This window comes from Somniosus microcephalus, chromosome 15, assembly GCF_052327205.1.
Source record: "Somniosus microcephalus isolate GS21.2 chromosome 15, FLI_Smic_1.0, whole genome shotgun sequence".
NCBI classification, from domain to species: domain Eukaryota; kingdom Metazoa; phylum Chordata; class Chondrichthyes; order Squaliformes; family Somniosidae; genus Somniosus; species Somniosus microcephalus.
The window spans coordinates 101,862,893-101,869,705 of NC_141001.1; the positions used below are offsets into that span (position 1 = coordinate 101,862,893).

At 47.7% G+C, this 6,813-nt stretch overlaps 1 long non-coding RNA gene across 1 annotated transcript in view; it reads left to right on the forward strand.

The window, feature by feature from the left end:
* LOC147107115 (uncharacterized) overlaps positions 1-6,511 on the forward strand; it is a 28,636-nt gene extending 22,125 nt beyond the window's left edge. Inside the window, exons 2-4 of the long non-coding RNA XR_015081034.1 lie at positions 747-828; positions 1,783-1,855; positions 5,147-6,511. This is a non-coding gene — a long non-coding RNA (uncharacterized LOC147107115). The remainder of the gene's footprint in view (positions 1-746; positions 829-1,782; positions 1,856-5,146) is intronic.
* Positions 6,512-6,813: the final 302 nt, after the last annotated feature.

A 6,813-nucleotide genomic window follows, 5' to 3' on the forward strand; every position in this document is an offset into this window, starting at 1 on the left:
ATAAGAACATAAGAAATAGGAGCAGGAGTAGGCCATTTGGCCCTTCGAGCCTGCTCCGCCATTCAACAAGATCATGGCTGATCTTCTACCTCATCTCCACCTTCCTGCACTATTCCCATATCCCTTGATTCCCTTCGTTCCCAAAAATGTATCGACCTCTGTCTTGAATATACTCAATGACTGAGCCTCCACAGCTCACTGGGGTAGAGAATTCCAAAGATTCACAACCCTCTGAGTGAAGAAATTTCTCCTCATCTCAGTCCTAAATGGTCGACCTCTTATTCTGAGACAGTGACCCCGTGTTCTAGATTCCCCAGCCAGGGGAAACATTTTTTCAGCATTAACCCTGTCAAGCCTCTTTAGAATTTTATATGTTTCAATGAGATCATCTCTCATTCTTCTAAACTCTAGGGAATACAGGCCTAGTCTACTCAATCTCTCCTCATAGGGCAATCCCCTCATCCCAGGAACCAGTCTAGTGAACCTTTGTTGCACTCCCTTTAAGGCAAATATGTCTTTCCTTAGCTGAGGAGACCAGAACTGTACACAGTACTACAGGTGTGGCCTCACCAATGCCCTGTATAATTGTAGTTGCCTGCCCTGGAGCCATAGGGAGGTGACCTGCTGGGATTTTCACCGCAGGCAGTAAGGACACCCCTCCCAAAGCCAGCGGGGTCCTACTTAGCATTTGCATGTCAGGTCCCAATGACGTCATCAGTACCCAACTGCGATTTTTTTATTGATAGGCCTAAGCGGGAAATGACAGTGAGTTTCACGCCAGGCTAACCCAGTGAGGAACCAGATTGGGCCAGAAGAGGCCCCAAAAATGTAAGTTTACCTTTTTAAAAAAAAATTCTTTGTGGAGCCCGGAGGAGCAGGGATGCAGCTGACCCCTCGGCATTACCTGCTCTTGGTAGGCTGTCTCTGGGTCGTGCGTATTTGCACTGCTACCCACTCCGGACCGGTGAGAAGTTGGCCAGAGCCGGGAGTTGAAATACCCCAAGCTTTGTGTTTGTGGCAGTGGGTGAGTTTTGAAAAGCCATCAATACACGCCAACCGAAAACTGTGCTCTCAATCCGATGTTGTGCAATTGCACTGTCGAGGTTACAATTTTAACTGCTCAGCCTAATACGTTTTCTTAAATCTCCTCAGTTGGGTAAAACTGCTGATAAGGTTAGATGAAGTAGGGTGGGAGGGGGCTCGTGTGCAGCACAAATACCGGCATGGACCAGTTGGGTCGAATGGCCTCTTTCTATGCTGCAGACTCTATGGGTTGGATTTTCATTGAGGAGGCGGGTAGGAGGCGGGACTACAACTCCATCGAGTTCTAGCCAACCCATGCGATTTTGACTTGATTGACCTTGTTGAGCCCGCCTCAGCGTTTCACAGCTGTTTGAAGCTGTCAAACACTGACAATCTGCACTCATAGAAACATAGAAACATGGAAGATAGGAGCAGGAGTAGGCCATTCGGCCCTTCGAGCCTGCTCCGCCATTCAACGAGATCATGGCTGATCATCCAAACCCTAGCACCCGGTCCCTACACCGACAGCCATCCCACCCAAGCCCTATCCCCGTAACCCCGTAACCCCACGTATTAACTCTAAGTTAATTCCTTCCTCTCAGGATGATTTAGAGATCTCCCCGGAACAGAAAGCTGAATGCTGCAATTCAATTCAATTCAATTCAATTCAATTCAATTTTATTTGTCATATATGCAGCAGACGTGTGTACTGCACAATGAAATGTTGATTTTTACGAGTCCTCCCAACATTTTTGACAGATCGCGGCCATTCTGCTTTCTGTGCCGGTGAGATGAGGGACTCCCAAGACCTGAAGGAAGGAAGGCTGTAAAGGTAAGTAAAACATCTTTAAACACTTTAAACACACCAAATACACTTACCTTTGCACTCATGCACCCATCACTCACCTGAACACCGGACATCTCGACCCCTCCAAGCCCTTCATCCCGACGGCCCACCTCGCTAACTTGGCGTGGTTTGGAGCCATCGGGAATCCCACATTTCAACAATGAAAATAGGGATTAGGCTAAGAACTGCTTGTTAACTACCTGTTAACAGGCAGTTAATTGGCACCAATCCCCTTCCCGCCTCGGGGAGGCGGGTCCCAGTACGGGTCGGGTACCCGCCTCCTTTGAAACTGGCATGGAGGCGGGTTGGGGGCGTGATGGGTCCGTGGCCCCCCCGATTTGGGGATTTTAACCCCCCACGCGCCTCCAATCCTGCCTCCATGGCCCAATGAAAGTCCTGTCCTATGTAATTCTATGTAAAGCTTCTAAAGAAGATGAAGCTCTGCAAAATTTTACCTGGAAACATCCAGGCAGGGCCTCGGTTTAATATCCCATCCAAAGGACAGCAGCTCCAACATTGCAGCAGTCCCTCAGTAGTGCACTGAAATAGCAGCCTAGATTATTTACTCAGGTTTTGGAGTGAGGTTAAAATGTACAAACCATGGCACGCTACCAACTGAGCCAAACTGACATTGCCAAATGTAATCTCGTAAAACTCACCTGTTATCAATCTAACATTACATTCTACATTGACATAGAATTTACAGTACAGAAACAGGCCACACGAGCCTTTTCCCACCATAATTCATCTAACTCTATCAGCATACCCTTCTATTCCTTTCTCCCTCGTGTAACTATCGAGCTTCCCCTGAAATGCATCTATACATCTAACACGGAAGGTTCCACAAGTGATACCTTCATGGACCCAGCAGCGCAAGAACTTATTGTGTGGCAGAGTCTATTCTTGCCTTCAATGCTATTCTTAACTCTATTAAAGGAAATAACCAGTAAGGTATTAACTAGCTACTCTTCTGCTGGGACAATTCTTCTAATCTCTGGTTTTGCTTGAAGCTTGTTTGTAGTAGCCATGCACTGGGAAAATTAATGAGAATTATTCAACAGGAGACCCAGATGTTTTGGCCATGAGTGGTCAGAATGCATAGGCTATAAGTGAGGAACACATCTGCAAATTCAAATCTTTCAAGCTTTTGTTTCAAGTACTTGCTACAATCTGGAGATTTTGTGCTATTATATATGTGCAGGAGCTTTTAAACAAATACCCCATTGACTCCTTTGTATAGTATGCTTTTTATAGTGTATTAAATATTGGGAAGACTGAAGCCATTGTCTTTCCTTAGCGAAGGAAACCAGAACTGTACACAGTACTCCAGATGTGGCCGCACCAAAGCCCTGTATAATTGTAGTTGCCCGCCCTGGAGCAATAGTAGTTTTCTAGCTACCAACTCCATCCCTCTCCCTAGCATCTGTCTGAGGCTGAACCACACTGTTCGCTACCTTGGTGTCATATTTGACCCTGAAATGAGCTTCCGACCACATATCCGTGGCATAACTAAGACCGCCTATTTCCACCTTCGTAACATTGCCTGTCTCCACCCCTGCATCAGCTCATCTGCTGCTGAAACCCTCATCCATGCCTTTGTTACCTCTAGACTTGACTATTCCAACGCACTTCTGGCTGGCCTCCCACATTCCACCCTACATAAACTTGAGGTCATCCAAAACTTGGCTGCCCGTGTCCTAACTCGCACCAAGTCCCGTTCACCCATCACCCTTGTGCTCGCTGGCCTACATTGGCTCCCGGTTAAGCAGCGCCTCGATTTCAAAATTCTCATCCTTGTTTTCAAATCCCTCCATGGTCTTGCCCCTCCCTATCTCTGCAATCTCCTTCAGCCCCACAACCCCCCAAGATATCTGCACTCCTCTAATTCTGCCCTCTTGAGCATCCCTGATTATAATCGCTCAACCATAGGTGGCCGTGCCTTCTGTTGCCTAGGCCTTAAGCTCTGGAATTCCCTCCCCAAACCTCTCCACCTCTCTACCTCTCTCTCCTCCTTTATGATGCTCCTTAAAACCTACCCCTTTGACCAAGCTTTTGGTCAGCTGCCCTAATTTCTTATGTGGCTCGGTGCCATTTTTTTGTCTTATAACACTCCTGCGAAGCGCCTTGGGACGTTTTACTACGTTAAAGGCGCTATATATATACACAAGTTGTTGTTGTTCTTGTTGTTGTGCTAACTATTCTGATTGGAGATCGAAATTAGCCCAGTTTAACAAAATTGGCTTGATAAGGACCCTTGGTTCTTGTTCTTTATTTCAGCTGGTAAATGAATCATAGTAACAACAGGAACTCACTGTATCGCAAGAGATTAAAGGTGCTGCACTATATTTATATGCTTTCACTTTTACTCAAGTTGTGTCCTGTTTCCCATAATTTCATTAGGTGCCCCCAGTTCTTTGTGGGACTAGCTGTGTTAACTCCAGCTCATGGCCTTTTCCAATCAGTGTTTACAGCTGAGAGACTGCAATCTTCAATGTGTTCCGAAGATATTGCACTTTCAAAGACTTGTTCAGTACATTTATTAACCACACATGTGCCACTGGGCTGTAAATCATCATTCATTAACCAGGATTCCAGGAGATACAAACTGCTTGGGTTTCACAACATCTTGTTTGTCCGTTTTTTGCAGCTGAAATTCATTATAAACATGAAGCAACACTAACAAGGCAACCACTGGACAGTAAAAAAATATTGATGGCAACCGTCCCTCTCCAAATGGGATGGTGTAAGCGCCAAATCAGTTCTGCTGCAGCGGCATGAGTGGCTGAAGGGTCGAATTCACAAGCGACTATCCTTGCCACAGAGGGTGTAGGCGTAAATCACAGGGCCAGATCAGAAAGCTCGCGCAATATTAACTCCAGTGCAGTGCTGCGGGAGTGCTGCACTGTCGGAGGTGCCGTCTTTCGGATGAGACGTTAAACTGAGGCCCCTGTCTGCTCTCTCGGGTGGACGTAAAAGATCCCATGGCACTATTTCGAAGATGAGCAGGGGAGTTAACCCTGCAGTCCTGGTCAATATTTCTCCCTCAACCAACATAACAAAAACAGATTATCCGGTCATTATCACATTGCTGTTTGTGGGAGCTTGCTGTGCACAAATTGTCTGCCGCGTTTCCTACATTACAACAGTGACCACACTTCTAAAAGTACTTCATTGGCTGTAAAGCACTTTGAGACGTCCGGTGGTCATGAAAGGCGCTTTATAAATGCAAGTCTTTCTTTTTCTTGAAATCTGATGCACTTTCCTCTTTCCTTTCAGGCGCCTGGGAACATGATCACCTCCAAGTTCCTCTTCAAGTCACACAACATCCTGACTTCCCCTCCCCTCCGATAGGAAGGCCTTTCCGAACCCCCTTTCAACACAAACTACCTGAACGCCAGGAACCGTTCCCTCAGTCATCGGCGACGGATTCTTCCTGCCTGACATTGGGCTCCCGCCCACTAGCCAGCTGCCACTCCCCACCGGTTTCGGGCGGGAGATTCACTACCTGTAGTCAGATGAGCGGGAACTGAGGTGGGAGCTGGGCATCGCTGGGGGACCTAAGAAAACGGACCCAGGCATATAGTAAGTGCTGTGAGGAGGGAGGGATCCAAAGCAGATGCCTGTGTAGGGAGGGAGAGATGGAGGGCCAGGGCAAGAGAAGCCTGAGGATTTCTTCCTGCTCCTTCGAAGAATAAAAAAGTCGGACTTATCTTGGCCTCCACTGGCCACTCTGCTGCATCCCGCCAGGATTCTCTGATGGGTTTGACAGCGGGCAGGCCCTCCCCCCTTCGAGTCATCGTGAAGATCCCGTTGCCGCACCGATGACAGTCTCGAGCTGTGACTTTTAGATTTATTGAGGTCCTTGGTGAAGATTCGAGGTTGAGGATGGGAACAGTGCAGCCTCAGGGTGGTAAGTGGACTCAGCCTGATCTTAACCTCTCTCACTCGGATTGCCAACCCTCCAGGAAGTCCCGGAGTCTCCAAGAATTGAAGATTGATCTCCTGGACACGGCTGTGAGCAAACCCTGGGAGAAACGTCATAGGGGCGTTAAACAAAACTGTGTTTTTCATTTTCTTTGAACACATTCATTTATTAGTGATAATAATATTGGAGATGGGGGGAAAAAAAGGCTGTTTCAACAATAGTTAAGATTAATTAAATTGGGTAACAAAGGGCTCGATTTTCCAAGCCCCGAGGAGGCAGGTTTGGAGGCGGGAGTGGTGGGAAAATTGCAGAATCGAGGGGCAGAAACCCATCCCGCCCCCAACCCGCCTCCGTGCCAATGTCCCAGGAGGCAGGTACCCGACCTGAGCTGGGAGCCGCCTCCCCGAGGCGGGAAGGGGATTAGTGCCAATTAACTGCCTGCTAACAGATAGTTAACAGGCAGTTTTTTGCCTACTCCCTATTATTAGCCCTGAAGTGTGGGCTGTCCGACGGCTCCGAACCACGCCAAGTTAGCGAGGCGGACCGTCGGTCTGAAGACGTTGGAGGGGTCGAGATGTCCGTTGTACAGATGAGTGATGGGTGCATGTGTGCAGAGGTAAGTGTGTGAGGTAAGTGTAAAGTGTTTTAATAAGTTTTACTTACCTTTACTTTCTCCTGCAGGCTTCCTTCCTTCAGTTCTCGGGAGTCCCTCAGCTCACCGGCACAGAAAGCAGAATGGCCGCTGAACTGTCAAAAGCTGCAGCCTTTGCTTTCTGGTCTGGAGAGCTCTCTAACTGAGTCTGAGTACAAGGACTCAAGTTAGAAGACAGATTGTCAGTGTTTGACAGCTTCACAGAGCCGTCAAACGCTGATTTTTCATCTGTCAAAAGCTCTTGACAGATGAAATGTCAATCGCTGACGTCACCAGTAACCAGGTGTCCTTTAACTGGCCTGCTGAGTCCGCTGGACGGGCTTAACAAGGTCAATCAAGGGAAAATAGCGTGGGTTGGCCACAAGT